This window comes from Mauremys reevesii, linkage group 4 (genome assembly GCF_016161935.1).
Source record: "Mauremys reevesii isolate NIE-2019 linkage group 4, ASM1616193v1, whole genome shotgun sequence".
NCBI lineage: Eukaryota > Metazoa > Chordata > Testudines > Geoemydidae > Mauremys > Mauremys reevesii.
Genome location: NC_052626.1, coordinates 8,260,447 through 8,279,386, shown reverse-complemented (window position 1 = coordinate 8,279,386; position 18,940 = coordinate 8,260,447). Strand labels below are relative to the sequence as shown.

Below are 18,940 nucleotides of genomic sequence, written 5' to 3'. Positions count from 1 at the left end.
GGCCAAGCGGGGACAGGGGAAGGAGAGGAGGAACTGGTGAGTGGTGGTGGTGGGGATCTCCGGAGAGGAGGGTGGAGTGCTGGAGAGGAGCGGCCAGGCAGTGTCCGGCATAGAACGCTGGTCTTTTATATGTGCCATGCAGGTTCCCGGGTGGCTGAGGAAGTGGTATCTCCCTGGGTAATCACCCTGGGGAGTCCAAGGGACCCGGGAGGCTGAGCAGCAGATACCTCCTCCTCAACTGCCCAGGAACCTGCATGATGCATAATAAATAAGCAAAAACTTCCTGCGGAAGCCCACTCCCAGCAGGGTGGGGAAGAGGCAGAACCACCGTCCGGCGGCAGTTGGCGGTGGCTGCATCAGCAGAGGCTTAGACTCTTCTGGTCTATTATACCCACCGCCCATGAGCTTGAGGGCCCTGAGCTGGAACCCAGTGGAGTGGGCGGGTCTCAGTTCCTCTATTAACCTACTGATGGACTTAAGAGCAGAGGGAGGTTTCAGATTCCTGGGCACCAGGAATAGACTAACAGACCTACCAGGTTGTGATCACTCAGGTGCTATGCCCCCAACCTGGCCAGAGGGGACACCGTTGCATCGACTCACAGTGACTGTGTCCAAAGCCTCACTAAAATCAAGATATATCACATATACTGCTTCCCACCCCAATCCACCCACCCAGTAACCCTGTCAAAGAAGAAAATGACATAGGTTTGGCATGATTTGTTCTTGACAAATCCATGCTGGCTATTCCTTAGTATCCTATTATCTGCCAGGTGTTTACACATTGATTGTTTAATAATTTGTTCCAGTATCTTGATTGCAATCTTTGTAGAAATGAAACAGGTTGTGAAATGTTGTCTTTTCTTCTAATCAAAGTCCATGTATAAAGAGTGATTCATCACAATGACTATGAAGAACAGAATCACATGGTCATAAATTCTGTGCTGTCCCTAATTCCCTTAGAGCAAAGCAAATGAATCCTCTGGTGTCTGGGGAGAGGAAGTTGTATGGTACCTTTCTACAGCAGATAATTTGGCACTATCTACATCTGAAGGTTGCTAATAGCAAGTCCTGGAAGCAGCTCTCTGATGTAGGGCTTGATTGTAGGCCCTTGAAATCAGTGAGAAGCAGGTCAGGTCCATAGGCCAGAATTTCCAGAAGAATCGAGCACCTGCAACCAGAGCAGGATTTTTCCAGAGGTCAGCCAGACTTTCACAAGTACCATAGGGAGATGCTGGGTGTCAAGCTATTTTGAAAATCTGGCCACCCGCGTGTAAGACTGGCATTCTCTAACCTTTCCATGACACAGACAACATCTTAATAAAAAATATCTGATAGACACTCCCATTCACGATCACACAGACCCCACCTCTCTCCCATCTGGGATGGTGACAACTGCAGCAATTGTTCGCATGGAAAAATATTATTAGGAAAGTATTGGAGGTACTATTTAACTTCTTTAAATGTGGCTTAGCTGCTGGAAACAAGGAAGAGGAGCCTGCATGATCAGCATCTTTCCACATTCCACCACCACCACCGTCTGAGTGGATCACTGGTGGTCCACGTCCTGGGAATGATGGTTGTAAAAAAACAGGACTTTAATCTTCAGCCTTGCACAAATGTACCTGCTCTCACCGAATAGGAGTAATAATAATAATAAAAAGGTTAACATTGACTCCAGCAAATATTATTGTTTATTAGCTCTGTGAACCAATAGTCCTTGCAGTTACCGCTCTTCATAGGAACAGCTGCAGCAATAATGAGTAACTGATTTATATCAGATTTTTCTCGACTGGGACTGATTAATAAAGTTTTGCTAAAGCATCTGGAAGGAGCCATTGTTGCCAAAGGAACCTGGCAGGAGGCAACATGTAGGGTGTTGGTTTTCTTTGCAGACTCTTCTATGGATGATCTGAGTTGTCCAGACTTCTCTCTAAGAGACGTTCACCTCAAAGAGCCTGATTTCTTCCCTGTGACATGCTGCTGCACTGTGGAGCTTTCCATAGAAGGAAAAGTCTCCCTAACCAGCCTGCCCTAAAATCCTGATATGGTGTCAGCCATCTTGAATCTCCTCAGTTGCTAGCCTAGGCCTCAATCCTGTATTCCTTGTGCACTTAAAAGTCCCTCTTGACTTCAGAACCTCTCAGTGATTGGTTTGGGGTGCATTGGACCTATACATCATCAACTATAACTGCAAGCAGCCTGGCTTCATCTTTAAAACTGGGATGTCACGTATTGGCCTGAACCTATTGACTTCAGCAGAATTATTCCTAATTCATTCTGGTGTAAAGGTGAGCAGAATCAGGGCCCGCAGATCTAGAATGCCAGTATGGGCTAGCAGAACCACTGGGCCGGAACCTCCACTGGTATAAACCATCACAGCCCCATTGACTTCATCCACTGTCTTCAGTGAAGCTGTGCCGCCAACCGAGGATCCACTCACAGGAGTCAGCCGGGCTCTGGTGAGTTCTATATTTAGCAGCATTTTCTTCCACTCCAGTTAGTAGAGAATTCTTTATTTTTTCTTGGCTTTGTCAATTTATGTGCAGAGTTATTTCTTTTAAAAGAAGTAATGAATGTACATTTGCAAGCGTCTCAAGCCTGTAACTTGGTTTCCTCCTGAACTGATTCCCAGGAAGTCGGTGAGGGCAAAGTAACGAGTAGCCAAATGCCGGATTTGGAGCCTGTGATGACATAGCTCAGGCAACAGCATGGCCATGCCAACTTCTGATGGCTGAACTTCAAGCATTCCCCCAGGATTAAACAAAAACTATTTCCTGCGATAGCGAAGGAGCTTGGATAGATGTTCTCACATGTTGGCTTTTTCCTGGCTGTCCTTGGGTGGGGTATGGAGTGCTAATGAGAAACGAATGATGATTTATGGATGCCTTCAAAAAGAAAAAAAATCACTCATCAGGGCTCAGTCTACTGTTCATATTCCCTTCTCGCAATGAGTCTCAAGTCCTGGAATGTCTTGGCAGATGAACCAACCTCTGTGTGGTTTTCTGCACATATGCTGTAATCAGCTCTTCTGTAGGCAAGGTCATGGGAATGTTAGAAAGGTGTCACTTCCCACATGCCCTTGGCATAATGAGGGAAGAGTTCAATTAACCTCTCTTTGGTCTATAATGACCTACGTTGCCTGTCATGCTCTGTCTCTGATTTGGTTTGGCTGGCCACTCTGAGAAGTCATTCCGGTAGGTAGGTTGTCTTTTTTGATGTAGGAGAAAGCTCTGGGCCAGATCTTCAGCTGATGTAAATTGGCATGGCTCCATTGCAATGGTGGGACTGCAATGGAGCTATGCAGACTTACACAGCTGAGGATCTGGCCCAGTCAGAGATTAAAATACAAATCACATGTGTACTGCTCAAAGGAGACGTCTTACTCCCACTTTCCTCCATGAACAGTGACACATTTATGACATTAACAGTGGGCAGAGAATGGCCAGTATCAGAGGGCATGGTTACACTTGCAAATGTAGAGCGCTTTGAGTTAAACCAGCCTTCATAGAGCGCAGTAGGGAAAGTGCTGCAGTCTGTCCACACTGACAGCTGCAAGCACACTGGCGTGGCCACATCTGTGGCACTTGCAGCAGCATTGGGAGCGGTGCATTGTGGGCAGCTATCCCAGAGAGCTTCCCATTCTGGTGCTGTGGCTTGTGGGAAGGGGGCAGGGCATTCTGGGTCCTGTCCCAACGCCCCATGATGCATCGGTTCGCATCCCAGCAACCCCTCTGCTTCTGTCCACAATTGGCGCCATCTTTCAATGTTTTTTGTACTGCACGCTCTGTCTTCCCTTTCGGTCTGCGGGAATGGAGCCCGGACTGCTGAGGAATATGCTGACAAGTCTCGCCAGCACATCACGTTTGGCAGTCGAGTTATTCCTTTAGATCCCAAGTGACAGCGAGGACTTCGATGATGATGATATCAACTCGAGTAACGCATACGACACGAGATTGCTTGTGGCATTCACGGACATCTCACCACTGTGGAACGGCACTTTGGGGCTCGGAAAACAAGCACTGAGTGGTGGAAACACATCGTCATGCAAGTCTGGGATGCCGAGCAGTGGCTGCAGAACTTTCGCATGAGAAAAGCCACTTTCATGGGACTGTGTGAGGAGCTCGCCCGCACCCTGCAGCGCAAGGACACGAGATTGAGAGCTGCCCTGCCAGTGGAGAAGCGGGTGACTATTGCAATCTGGAAGCTGGCAACTCCAGACAGCTACTGATCAGTCGCTAACCAGTTTGGAGTGGGGAAGTTAACTGTTGGAATCATGTTGATGCAAGTTTGCAGGGCCATTAATCGCATCCTGCTCAGAAGAACCGTGACTCTGGGTAACGTGCATGACACTGTGGCTGGCTTAGCACAAATGGGTTTCTCTAACTGCGGAGGGGTGATAGATGGGACGCATATTCCAATTCTGGCACCAGCCCACCTAGCCTCTGAGTATCCGTCTCTCACTGAAGGACTGTCTGGTTATGTAAAAGCAGCAAAGAGTCCTGTGGCACCCTATAGACTAACAGAAGTTTTGGAGCATGAGCTTTCGTGGGTGAATACCCACTTCGTGAGATGCAAGTAGTGGAAATTTCCAGGGGCAGGTATATATATGCAAGCAAGAAGCAGGCTGGAGATAATGAGGTTAGTTCAATCAGGGAGGATGAGGCCCTCTTCTAGCAGATGAGGTGTGAAAACCAAGGGAGGAGAAACTGGTTTTGTAGTTGGCAAGCCATTCACAGTCTTTGTTTAATCCTGAACTGATGGTGTCAAATTTGCAGATGAACTGAAGCTCAGCAGTTTCTCTCTGAAGTCTGGTCCTGAAGTTTTTTTGCTGCAGGATGGGCACCTTAAGATCTGCTATTGTGTGGCCAGGGAGGTTGAAGTGTTCTCCTACAGGTTTTTGTATATTGCCATTCCTAATATCTGATTTGTGTCCATTTATCCTTTTCCGTAGAGACTGTCCAGTTTGGCCGATGTACATAGCAGAGGGGCTCAACTGCTAGAAGGGGGCCTCATCCTCCCTGATTGAACTAACCTCGTTATCTCTAGCCTGATTCTTGCCTGCATATTTATACCTGCCTCTGGAAACTTCCACTACATGCGTCTGATGATGTGGGAATTCACCCACGAAAGCTCATGCTCCAATACGTCTGCAAGGTGCCACAGGACTCTCTGCTATTTGTCTTTGTATCTTTACATCTTTAGATCAGCTATCAGCTGTTCACATTCCCTCCCTGTCTTGTTAATCGTCACTCTCCATCTTATCCTCCCATGCTAATTTTTTATGCCATTAACACTGCAGCACATGGCCTGGATGTTTGTAAAAATACTGAATACAGCCGTTTAACCGCACTCTTATGTTTCCTCTGCTATTTCCTTTTTGTTGTTCTGGGTCAGGGCATGCCTTCTTTGCCTCCAGTATGCTTTTATTAAGCAACATCCATCCTGAGTTCCATGGAATTTAACTCAGAATAAAATTGATCGGGACATTTTTAATTAAATGTTTTTTTTCATTGGAAAAATGCCAATTTGGCAGAATAGAAAGTGCTCCTGGAAACACATCTATTTCGACATAACTTTTGCTGGGAAGGTTTCTCAGGTCCAGGATGGAGTTTCTGGTGTGAGAGAGTAAACCTAAAATAGTCAATAGCCTGGTGGTTGTAGCACATGGGTGACCCAGGTTTAATTCCTTGCTTCAAATCAGGTAGCTCAAGGACTCAGACATGGGTCTTCCATATCCCAGATGAATACCCTAACCACTCGGCTATTGGCTGGAGGGAAATCTTTCTCCCACACTTTTTTTGTGAAAATTTCCTAAAGATCTTGTGTTCATTCTGATGTGGAACAAAAGCTAATGTTGAAATTTAGAAATTTTTCACCAAATGGAATGTGTGTTTTCTGGCCAGCCCTAATTCCGACCAGAGAGAGGATCCAATGGCAACACTTGGATGTGTATTTTGAAAGGCCTTGTGGTCCAGGACTGGGGGATTGGTCTGGGCTATTACAAAGAGCAACTTGGATCTGACTCTGTTTGGATTTTCAGCACCCACAAAGCCAAAAGTGTTTGGAGCTGAGATTTGGTGTGGGCCATCTCAGAGTCCTATCTCCTCTTCAGGCTGATTGTAATGAACTTCCTCATATTTTTAGAATCCCTCATCTTGAAGTTGTGTCACCTTCTTGGTATGATCTCTCCTGGCCCACAAGAGTGTCAAAGCAAGTAATACCACCAGGGTTGTTTTTTTAGTATTTCAGGAGTGAGGTACTCTTTTCCCCTATTTTATGGCACACCATGAACCCTGGAAATGTTAGGAACCGTTAGGAAAGGGATAGATAATAAGACAGAAAATATCATAATGCTGTTATATAAATCCATCTTGAATACTGGTGCAGATCTGGTCTCCCCATCTCAAAAAAAAAAAAAAAAGGAAACGATTCAGAGAAGGGCAACAAAAATGATTAGGGGTATGAAGCAGCTTCCATATGAGGAGAGATTAAAAAGACTGGGACTTTTCAGCTTGGAAAAGAGTCGACTAAGGGGGGTATGATGGAGGTTTATAAAATCATGACTGGTGTGGAGAAAGCGAATAAGGAAATGTTATTTACTCCTTCACATAACACAAGAACTAGGGGTCAACCAATTAAATTAATTGGCAGCAGGTTTAAAACAAACATAAGGCAGTACTTTATCACACAACGCACAGTCAACCTGTGGAACTCTGTTCCAGGGGATGTTGTGAAGGCCAAAACCATAACAGGGTTAAAAAAAGAACTAGATAAGTTCATGGAGGATAGGTCCATCAATGGCTATTAGCCAGGATGGGCAGGGATGGTGTCCCTAGCCTCTGTTTGCCAGAAGCTGGGAATGGGCAACAGGGGATGGATCACTTGATGATCACCTGTTCTGTTCATTCCCTCTGAAGCACCTGGCAGTGGCCACTGTCGGTAGACAGGATACTGGGCTAGATGGACCATTGGTCTGACCCAGTATGGCCGTTCTTATTTAATTCCACTTGGTGAAGAAACTCTACTGCAATTTCTCATTGACAGGACCCCATCACAGCAGCGACACTAACAGCACAGTCTAGCTCATAGGGGGGTTGCTTAGACATAAGTGGAGAGACTATGTCCCTGGGTGCAGCAACTTGGTAGGATCTTTAAAAAAAAAAATCATAATATGAGAATTGGCACAATGCTTTCCAGTTAGGGCTTGATTCTGCTCTCATTCACATGGTGAAAATCAGGAGTGACTCCCTGAGGCCCATTGACTTACTCCACTGTGAGGTCAGAATGGGGTCGTAGGCTCTTTGGAGAGCCAATTCGAGCTGGACTCTCAAAAGGAAACAATTCAAATGCTAGTATTAACATTTGCTTCTAACACGCCCCAGCTGCTGTTCTGCAGAGCCTTCCTGAATTGCTGTCTGGGAAGGATCTTGCCAACAAATGTTCCTGGCTTCTGAGTGCAGATAAACTCTCTCCTGAGCTGGGTTTCTGGGCCCCAGTAGATTTTTGAATATTATAAGTGCCCCCCCTGCACCCTTGCTCGAGAGCCTGAGCTCCAGTCCCAGTCGCGCTGTCAAAGCACCAGAGAGATGTTGTATTTTTAGCATGCTAGGCAAGCTCTGCTAGCACAAGGCGGTGCACCCAGGATGGGAGGGCTTGCTCCAGGATGCAGAGTCGATATATCCTTCAGCCCTTCTAGTAAGATAGGCCCGCCTGTCCCCGGATCAGCCTAGGAGCGCTTCTCTGCACCTGGTCCAGTTTGAATTCATCTTTCTTCAACACGGGTGACCAGGATTGTACACAGTGTTCCAGAGCAGGTCTTGCCAATGCCTTGTACAATGGCATTAAAACTTGCCTGTTTCTCCAGGAAATACCTCACCTCATCCAGCCTAGGCTCATATTTGCCTTTTTCATGGCTGCATCACATTGATATTTATTATTATTTGCATCATTGTAGTGCCCAGGAGCCCCAGTCATGGGTAGTTGTGCTAGGTGCTGTACAAAATTGTGGTTCCTGCTACAAAAAGCTTGCTGTCTAAGTATGAGACAAGCAACAAGTGGATACAGAGTGATCGGGGAGTACAACGATGAGACAGTATTGGTCAGTATGATTGACAGCGGTCTCATTGCACACGGCACCAACAGCTTAACTGTTGTCAACTTTTTTGTAGGCAGCACCGCAAAGGAGAGTTTTCAGGAGGGATTTAAAGACGCCCAATGAGTCGGTTTTGCGGATGTTTATGGAGAGATCCTCCCAAGCGTGAGGAACAGCATCGGAGGAGGCATGAAAGTGCGTGTTTGATACTGTAACAAGTGGGTGATGGAGGCTGGCACCCTGGGCTGTGGGGAGGTGGGAGCTGAGCCTTTGATACCGAATGAGATAAGATAGGGAGAGTGGGGGCAGGTCATGAAGGGCCTTGCAAGTGAAGATAAGGAGCTTATGTTTAAAGGGGGAGCGAGTGGGGTAACATGATCAGTGATGGATTAGGAAAATGATCTTTGCAACAGCATTCGGAATGAATGCGAGCCAGGCAAGACTGCAATTGTCAAAGCCAGAGAAATAATACACCTATGTCTCTCGCCTCCTTTCTTGGTTCCTGCTGAAGAGCCCCCAGTTTATATTCCTGTTATTAGTCTGTAAATGCATGAACTTTGTACTATTGAAGTTCATCCCATTTCTATTACTCCATGTCTCAAGGTCATCCAGTTCTTCCGATCCGCCTCAATATTGACAAAAAAGCGGCAAAGAGTCCTGTGGCACCTTATAGACTAATGAACGTATTGGAGCATGAGCTTTCGTGGGTCAATACCCACTGCATCCGATGAAGTGGGTATTCACCCACGAAAGCTCATGCTCCAATACGTTTGTTAGTCTATAAGGTGCCACAGGACTCTTTGCCGCTTTTACAGATCCAGACTAACACGGATACCCCTCTGAATATTGACAATGCCTCTCAACTTTGTCATCAACAAATTTCACTCCTACTTTTTGTGCCAAGGTCATTAATGAAAATATTAAATAAGATCAGTCCCAAACTGATCCTTGAGGAACTCCACTAGTAACCTCCCTCCAAATCAATTTCAGCACGATCTGTTATCATCTCCCCTTTGGCAAGTTCCACACTCACCTTACAATTCCCCACCTTCCCCAGTTTAACTAACAGTTTTCCTAGTGATACTCCATCAAGTGCTCAGCTGGTCTAGATTAGATCTATCACATTTCCCTTGTCTAAAAAATATCAATGATCTTGTCAAAGGTACCAGGTTAGTCTGGAACCATCTACCATTGGTAAACTCAGGCTGCATTTTATCCAATTTACCCTATCTCATTAATTATTCTTTCCTTCAAAATTTGTCCTAAATCTATGCAATGAAGGAGCTGAAACTACCATGAAACTAGAGGAACTAAATATAATAAATAATGAATAGCTGAAGGAACTGTTGAATCAAATAGGTTGCAAGCCACTGTAGGCTGAAATATGTTCAAGCCCTTTGGAATAATGGAAAGCCGTTTGATGTGGCAGAATTCAATTTTTTAAAATTATTTCAATTGATAAAAATCAATGTTTATTTTTAGGCTTTTTTATTTTTATCAATTTAAATTTTAACAGCTGTGAGAAATGACGGGGAAGGGTCAGACAATAATTAGTTACTGATGTTGACAACAAAATTAAAGCTTTATAGGTGTTAAAACACAAACTGTCAATACCACATGGCAAAATATACAAAGTAAAGATCCTTAAATCAACCTCTAAGAAGTGCTCAAGTGGGATTTATCTTGGTTGGCTTGTTTAGCCTAACCAAAAGAAGGCTGAGGGGAGATCTGATTGCTGTCTATAAATATATCAGCGGAATAAATACCTGGGAGGGAGAGGAATTATTTAAGCTCAGTACCAATGTGGACAGAAGAACAAATGGATATAAACTGGCTATCAGGAATTTTAGACTTGAAATTAGATGAAGGTTTCTAACCATCAGAGGAGTGAAGTTCTGGAACAGCCTTCCAAGGGGAGCAGTGGGGGCAAAAGACATATCTGGCTTCAAGACTGAGCTTGATAAGTTTATGGAGGGGATGGTATAATGGGATAGCTTAATTTTGGCAATTAATTCGTCTTTGACTACTAGCGGTAAATATGCCCAATGGTCTGTGATAGGATGTTAGATGGGGCGGGATCTGAGTTACTACAGAGAATTCTTTCCTGGGTGCTGGCTGGTGAGTCTTGCCCACATGCTCAGGGTTTAGCTGATCGCTATATTTGGGGTCGGGAAGGAATTTTCCTCCAGGGCAGATTGGCAGAAGCCCTGGGGGTTTTTCACCTTCCTCTGCAGCCTTGGGCATGGGTCACTTGCTGGAAGGTTCTCTGCACCTTGAAGTCTTTAAACCACGATTTGAGGACTTCAATAACTCAGACATAGGTTTGATACAGGAGTGGGTGGGTGAGATTCTGTGGCCTGCATTGTGCAGGAGGTGAGACTAGATGATCATAATGGTCCCTTCTGACCTTAAAGTCTGTGATTCTATGATCTGTAAATTTAAATTATTATTAATGGAAATATTTTTCTGGCAGTTTGTGTGTGTACAGTGAAATCAAAGTTTACCAACAAAACTCTAATCCTTCTACACCTATGTCTAAACCAATTCTGTCTGTGACCAGTTCTCAAATAGGAAAAGAAAAAACTAGTTTGCCAACCATGTGCAGGCTGAAATCTGTTCAAGCACTTTGGACTAATTCACAAACAGAAAAGGGGACTCACTTTGTTGAGTAGATTATTTGCTAGAAAAAAAATTCACTGAGCTCTGATGATGACTTCAAAATTAATAATTCACAGTTGTAGAAGAAAGGCTGTTGTTTTTTTAAAAAAAGCATTTACATTAAAAGAAACGTTTTAAGTGGCTTGGCACTTAATCTTTAAAAATTTTAAAACCATTTTTATGAAATGTTGTTCAGATATACACTTGGGCCCAGATCCACGTAGGTCCCTAAATCTCATTGATGGAAATGGGAATTAGGTGCCTCCTGCATACCTTTGGGCATCTGGGCCTTGATATTTGCACACCATCACCATCAGTATCACTCTGCTGGTACATTATTATGATGATGTATTATTTGTATTGCAGCTGCACTGAGGAGCCCCGGTCATCAACCAGCACCCATTGTGCAGATGCTGGACAAACACAGAACACAAAGATGGTTCCTGGAGTCCTGCCCCGAGAGCTGGTCCATCCTGTTCTCCCAGCTTGTCTCAGAACACCTGGTAGAATGATGGGTGGATTGTGGGTGGAGTCTCTAGGCTCCGTTGCAATACAGATAACTAAGATTAATACAATAACAATCCAAAAATCAGCAGATTGTCTGCAGTTGCAGGCCCAATGATTTCAAAGGGAGTTAGGTGCTGAAATACCTCTGAGGATCTGGGTCAATGTGCCTGAGACATAAAGGTACCTGGTATTACTGCAATCATCTCTGGTTTTATTGCTTACCTCCACAATCCACTGAAGAAGCATTTTTTTAAAAAGTGAGGTCATCCGTATCTAGGGCATTTTTTTGTGAAGCCTGATGTGTTTAATGTAGCTCTTGCTTACAGGAAACGCATACCGAAATGCTGCCCTGGGGAAAGTTATTGCCACTGTCAGTCTCCAGGCTTATGCAAGCGCATGTGGTCAGGGATTATGGTTAATTCTAAGGAAGAAAATATGCAGGGGAAAGTTAAGTATTGTGCCTGAGCTAACGTAAATCCTCGTGGGTGGAGGTGTCCTGGAACCTGAGCCCTCACTGCATCCGGGAATCAGGAATGAACACGGATCTGTTTACGTCCTCAATAAATTGTCTGTTAACATAACAAAGATCATGATGTTGTTGTCCAACTACAGCTTGATTAACCGTGCAGGTCAAACACTGCAGATCTCTTCAGGAGACCAGGAAACCTCCGGACACATGAAAACAAATCTCTGACTACTAGATCTTGCTCTACTGTTACGCAGACATCATTATTCACTTGTTTCATAGAATCATAGAATATCAGGGTTGGCAGGGACCTCAGGAGGTCATCTAGTCCAACCCCCTGCTCGAAGCAGGACCAATCCCCAACTAAATCATCCCAGCCAGGGCTTTGTCAAGCTCGGCCTTAAAAACCTCTAAGGAAGGAGATTCCACCACCTCCCTAGGTAACCCATTCCAGTGCTTCACCACCCTCCCAGTGAAATAGTTTTTCCTAATATCCAACCTAAACTTCCCCCACTGCAACTTGAGACCATTACTCCTTGTTCTGTCCTCTGCTACCACTGAGAACAGTCTAGATCCCTCCTCTTTGGAACCCCCTTTCAGGTAGTTGAAAGCGGCTATCAAATCCCACCTCATTCTTCTCTTCTGCAGACTAAACACTTCATGAAGTGTTTCAGTGTCTAAGATTATTTATAATTATTGTAGGAAGGAAATGTGGAAGAAGGAAGGTCTTTCTTTGTTTTGTTAATACCCCAGAACTTCATTTAGAGAGCAGAGAAGCTAAGAAAACCAGCTATAATATAATATGGAGAGATGGATGAATGGAAATGAAAGAAAAATGGGTTAGGCGCCATCTTTTTTTGTAGAACTTTTTTGCTGGAGGCTAGAGAGCTTCTTTCAGGTCTCTGGGTCTGGTTGGGGTCTGGGAACTATGCAAAGTGTAGGCAAGGGTAGGCAACCCAGGGCGTGTGCTGCACCACGCAGCCTGAAGCTGATTTCAGTGGCACTTTTTCAGTGGTCCTCCACTCTGCCTGTCTGGGGGCCTCTGCATTTTAATTTATTTTTTAATTTTTTTTAAAAACATTTAAAAACATTTTTTAACCTATACACAAATAGTTTTTATTTATATATATTGGACTTCTAAAAAGAGACCTCTAAAAAATAAAAAAAATGACTGGCATGTATGCTTAGCTTATGAGAATGAATGAATGAAGAATGACACAGCACTTCTGAAAGGTTGCCGAATGTGTAACAGATTGTTTAGCATAATAGTAGTAGTATATATCATATTCTAAGGGGCCATTCAAGCCTGGATGCAATGAATGGATGCAAGATTGTTTAACAGCTAGACAGTTTGTAGTGGTTTCTGCCTATTTGCTAAATGAAGCGCCCCTGCCGCCCGCTAGAGCCCTGCCCCCCGCCCGCCCTGCCTGCCCGGCTGGCTGCCGCTGGGGCTGGCTGGCCAGGGCTGGGGCTCAGGGGGTGGGCTGCCCTGGGGCTCCCCCCTGCTCCGCCCCCCCTCTTGCCCCCCACCCCAACTTTTGAGGTTTTTAGTACTTGGGTAAACACTGATTTTCTTCCCAACAAAACAAAACAAACAAAAAAAAAAAAAAAAAAAGAAAAAAAAAAAAAAAAAAAAAAAAAATGGAAAAAACAAAAAAAAACTGAAAAGGACCAAAAGGGGGCCTCCAATCACTGGAAAAAAACACAAAAAAACCAAAAAAACACAACTAACACAAACTTTCTACACCCACACTTCTATAGAGGGCTATGTAGCATAAGAAAAAAGTAAATTATAAAAAAAATTAAAAAAAATTTTAAAAATTATTAAATAAATTATATTAATATTTAATTAATTACATTATTAAAGAATAATTTTTTTTATTATTTTTTTTTTTTTTTATTTATTTTTTATTTTTTATATTATTTATATTTTTTTCAACAAATACATTATATTTATTTTTATTTACATTACAAATATATTTAAATTTAAATAAAAAAAAAAAAAAAATAAAAAATAATAATGTATTTAAAACTAAAATAAATAGCATTCTTCAGTCTATGCAAATTAATGTACAAAACAAACTATATCATGTAAAACAAAACTAACAAAAAAAAAAAACAAAAAAAAAAAAAACAAAACTCAAAAAACTTCAGTCTTTCTTCTTGTTCAAGTCTTTACCAAGACAGCAAATCATGTTTATTTTTGCATTTGTTATTGCAAATTTGCTCTTGATAATTTTGCATTGTTGTTGCACTGTTGTGCTGTGTGGAGATGGCATTTGCATGTTATGTCTGTAGTTTGTGTCTCGAGGTATTTACATGCCAGAGTCATATGAGCATGCTGTCCCCATCATGCTTCAACCACCATCTGCTGTGGACTGATCCAGTTCATTCTCATTATTCATATCCATGTTGCTGACTGACTGACCACACTTCATTATGTTCATCAGCATTATGTAACTCATTGAGTTTTTTTTTTTTTTTTTTTTTGGTTTTAGGTTCTCTTTTTTTCTGTTTTCTCTTTTTTTGGTTTAAATCATGCTTCTTCATTGTCTACACCTTTGTCCCTTTCAATCTTTTGGGAAAAGATTGCCTTGTCCCTCTCAGTGGTTAGGTATACCTTCTTTAATTCTTTCAAAATGGCAGTATGAACTAAATTGTAATTCAAATTAAATTTGAAATAAAAATGTCAAAAATGATGAAACAAGATTGCTATAACAGGTGATATATAACAAATGGGAGGGTGGGATGGGTGGAAACAGAGCAGGAACAGTAATCAGGTAAATGGAGCAGTGTCAAATACATAGTTCAGTATCTAATTGGGTTAATGCATTCTTTGTACATTCTGCATGGATGGATGATGGTGGGAATCATGGAATGGGTGTTGAATCTCTCTCTTGAATATGCATACAAGAAACACCATACCATCTAGAAAGTGAACACATGAACACACTCTCAGTGTTGCAACACCACCATTGTGCAAAATTTGTAAACCAAATTTAATGTAAACAGGATGTTGTGTTATACTTGTAGACTGACTGAGTTTGTAACTGAACAACAAGACTTGTTTTGTTTTTTTATTGGCTTTTTGTTTTTAGTAGTTTATATTTGTTAAAAAACACAGTTATGCACATAGTTTAAGTGACAGAGATAATTGAAAAGAAACTTTTTAATTTGCAAATAAAAAACATAAAATATTTTTTTTTTTAAATTTAAATTTTATGATTTGAAATAAAAATAAATATTTGTATTAATTGAAATACAATTATTTGAAATGTAATAAAAAATAATATATTTGAAATTTATTAAAATTCCAAAAAAAAATTATTCCATTAAAAGTATAAATATTTTTTAATTTTAAAAAAATTTTTTAATTTTTTTGTTGATTTTTTGATTATTACTTAGAAGTTGATTTAAGTGCTGTTAATTATTTGTTTGAGAAATGATTTTTTTGACTGAAAAAATGACTAGTTAAAAGCTACGTTGCTTGAAAGAAATGTTTTTTTAAGTGCTTCACAAGGCTGGTATCATTATCAAAACAAGGCCAGAATTTAAGGGCAAGTCTACACTTAAAATGGTGCATTGGCTCAGCTGCACTGATGCAGCAGTGCCATGCAGCGTGTTAGTGGAGGCAGGAGAGCTTCTGCCATTGGTATAGTTAATTCACCTCCTCAAGAGGCGGTAGCAATGTGGACGGAGACGCTCTCCCGCCAACAAAGCACTGTCTACACCAGGGGTTAGGTTGGTATAAATACATTGCTCAGGGGGGGTGGATTTCCCCCCCCCCCAAGCAACATAGTTATACTGATGTAAGTCTACTGTAGACCCAGCCTGTGGTATTGGTGGAATACTAATTGTGATGGGTTGGGTCACAGAAACTCCCTCAAGACTGGTGCTAGATGTGCTGGGATACCAGTGAGAACAAACCCCACTGCCAGAGAAGGCTTCCCTCCACTCCTGTCTTGCTGAGTTAGACACTCCAGTCAGCTCCAGCACAGACCAAGAGGTTGGGCCATGTCCCCGTGCAGTTCACAGAAACTAAGATTCGCTAAGCCGAGGGGCTTCCCAGATAACAGGGACTTTCCCAGCACCCAGTATTCAGTCTTTCTGGGAACCTAAACCCCAGATAAATCTGTTTTACTCTGCATAAAGCTTATACAGGGTAAACTCATACATTGTCCACCCTCTATCACACTGACAGAGAGAGATGCACACCTGTTTGGTGCCCCGGTATTAGTCACTAACTCCGGGTTCAATAATAAGCAAAAATGATTTTATTAAATATAAAAAGTCGGATTTAAGTGGTTCCAAGTAATCACAGACAGAACAAAGTAAGTCACCAAGCAAAATAAAACAAAACACGCAAGTCTAAGCCTAATATAGTAGGAAACTGAATACAGGTAAAGTTCACCCACAGAGATGTTCCAATAAGCTTTGTTCACAGACTAGACTCCTTCCTAGTGTGGGCCCAGTCCTTTTCAGACCAGCATTGTGGCTTATGGCCTGGGTCCAGCAATCATTCACACTCCCATAGTTACAGACCTTTGTTCCAGTTTCTTTCAGGCATCTCTTTGGGGTGGAGAGGCCATCTCTTGAGCCAGCTGAAGACAAAATGGAGGGGCTTCCAGGGCCTTTTATATTCTCTCTCTTGTGGGCGGAAACCCCTTTGTTCTTCTGTGCAAAATCACAGCAACAAGATGGAGTTTGTAGCCACCTGGGCAAGTCACATGCCCATGAATGATTCAGTTTTTTGCAGGCCGACGCCATTGTTTACATGTTAGTTTGAACATTCCCAGGAAAGCTTAGATGTGGACTGGCATCTCCCAGAGACCTTTGTCAGTTAAGTGTTTCTTGACTGAGCACTTACTCAGAATAGTTCTTTCTCAAGAAGCTGACCAAATGCTTCATTGATTCTATTTAGAATCAAACACATTGAGATACAAGTACATAGCCAATATTCATAACTTCAAATACAAAAATTATACACACATACAGCCAGCATAATCATAACCAGCAAATTACAACCGTTCCATAGACACCTTACTTGACCTCTGTTGTACAAGAGTTGGTGCAACTATAGGACCTTGGTTGCAACAATGATCTATATGGTTACAGTTCATGTCAATAACGTCACACTAATACACACACGTCAGGCTCCATCCTGCTCCCACTGAAGTCAGAGGGCCTGATTTTCCAGTAATCCCAGTGTTCCTCCATTAGCTTTAATGGAGATTGGGTGAGATCAAGCTGGTTTAATAAGGTGGTTAACGAAGCCTGGAACGTTTTGCCACTGATTCAGTACGAGCAGGATTGGGCTCACCATGTTTTGCAACAGCTGCTGTCTCAAGCAGTGGCAGGGAAACGGCTTTCTGCCATTTGTGCATTTTCACCTCTTAAATCTGACTCCGTTGCGGCTTCCCTGGCATCACTTACAGGCCAGAGAAGTGCCATGTATGTGGCAGCTCCAGTTTTTGGCACACAGGAATCAGTGCCCTCACAGCCATCAAGTCACTGATGAGCCTTGTTAAGCCCAGCAAGGATCCAGACCACGCCCCAAACACTTATTCACTTTCTCCAAAAGTTTTGAAAACATCACAACTCTAGACTCAGCCCTCTCAATTTAACAGGCTGCAGGAAGCTACAGGCTTGTGCCTATTGTACAGCCGGTAAACCAAGTGCCAGCTCTGGCCAAGGCCGTAGGTGTTAGCTAAGAACTGACAAACTCATGAAACCAAACCAGCTCACCTGTATGTTAGTTTGTTCAAAACAGGCATTAATCATATACGAAGGTTTAGACTCTAGGGTGGGCAAACTTTTTGGCCCAAAGGCCATATCAGGGTTGCGAAACTGTATGGAGGGCCTGGTAGGGAAGGCTGTGCCTCCTCAAACAGCCTGGCCCCTGCCCCCTATCTGCCCCCGCCCACTTCCAGCCCCCTGACTGCCCCCATCAGAAACCCCGACCCATCCAACCCCTGTCCCCTGACTGCCCTCTCCCGGGACCCTCTGACCCTAACCGCTCCCCCGGGACTCCACCCCCTATCCACACCCCTGCTCCCTGACAGGCCCCCTGGGACTTACCCCTGTTCTCTGTCCCCTGACCGTGCCCCCCCTGCAGAACCTCCACCCCAGCCAACCGCCTCTTGCTCCCTGTCCCCTGACTGCCCCCCAGGACTCCCTGCCCCTTATCCAACCCCCCGGCCCTGGCCCCCTTACCATGCTGCTCAGAGCAGCAGGGGCTTGCAGCCCCGCCACCTGGCCGGAGCCAACCATACTGCCGTGCTGCCCAGCGGGAGCGACAGGCCAGAGCGCTGGCGGCATGGAGAGGTGAGGCTGCGGGGGAGGGAGGACAGCAGGGGCCGGGGGCTTCCTTCCCGGGCCAGGAGCTCAGGGGCTGGGCATGAGGGTTCTGTGGGCTGGATGTGGCCCGCGAGCGGTAATTTGCCCACCTCTGCTCTAGGAAATGCCTTGTAAGTTGCTGCATGCATTAATTTCACGTGTAATGGCTGTATCCCATGCTATCGAGAAATCTGGCCGTTTTGCTTTGTAACTTTGAAAATGTTCGCTCTGAACTTGTGAACCCAGGCATGGGAATCATCCTCGCCCCCGCCCCCCACCCACTCAGGATTATCAAAAATATTAAGTGGCCCATTATAAGACAAAAGCCTTCTTAACTGCCCCATCCTCCCACAGAGAAGTATGTGCAGCAGGCCTCCCCCCTGCCCCGTCCCTGTGAACGCTGGAAGGGGGAAATAAAAATAGTGGATTTTTTCATCTCTTCTCTGTTTGAACTCTCACAGGGCCAGAGACACCAAACTGAAGCCAGAGATTCCCAGGGGTTACTCCTGGGTCCACCCTGAAAGAAAATTTGAATGGCCAGATCACAACAACTCTGTCACGCTTAGGACTGAGAGTGCAACTCGTTTGTTTTATGTCTGTGTTTGCTTGCTTTAACCTGTAAATAACTCTCTTCTTGCTTTTTCCTAGTCAATCAACCTTTCGATGGTTTATGATAGGATTAGCTAAAGGTGTTGTCTTTTGGTGTAAGATCTAGGGTACTGGTTGTTCTGGGGTAAGTGACTGGGCTCTTGGGACTGGAAGCAACTTGAACATTGTGTGGTTTTTAGCGGAAGTGACCATTTATCACTAAATCCAGCTTGCCTGGGTGGCAAGATAGACTGGAGGGTCTAAGGGACTGTCTGTGACTCCGGGGTGACTCT

The 18,940-nt window shown here is 43.7% G+C and overlaps 1 long non-coding RNA gene across 2 annotated transcripts in view; it reads left to right on the top strand.

The window, feature by feature from the left end:
- LOC120404723 overlaps positions 1–18,565 on the top strand; it is a 35,460-nt gene extending 16,895 nt beyond the window's left edge. Inside the window, exons 2-4 of one of the 2 annotated variants that reach the window (XR_005598133.1) lie at positions 8,169–8,287; positions 11,117–11,437; positions 18,521–18,565. This is a non-coding gene — a long non-coding RNA (uncharacterized LOC120404723). Of the gene's footprint in view, positions 1–8,168; positions 8,288–11,116; positions 11,457–18,520 lie in introns of those variants that run through there. The other variant, XR_005598132.1, reaches the window with a different exon arrangement.
- Positions 18,566–18,940: the final 375 nt, after the last annotated feature.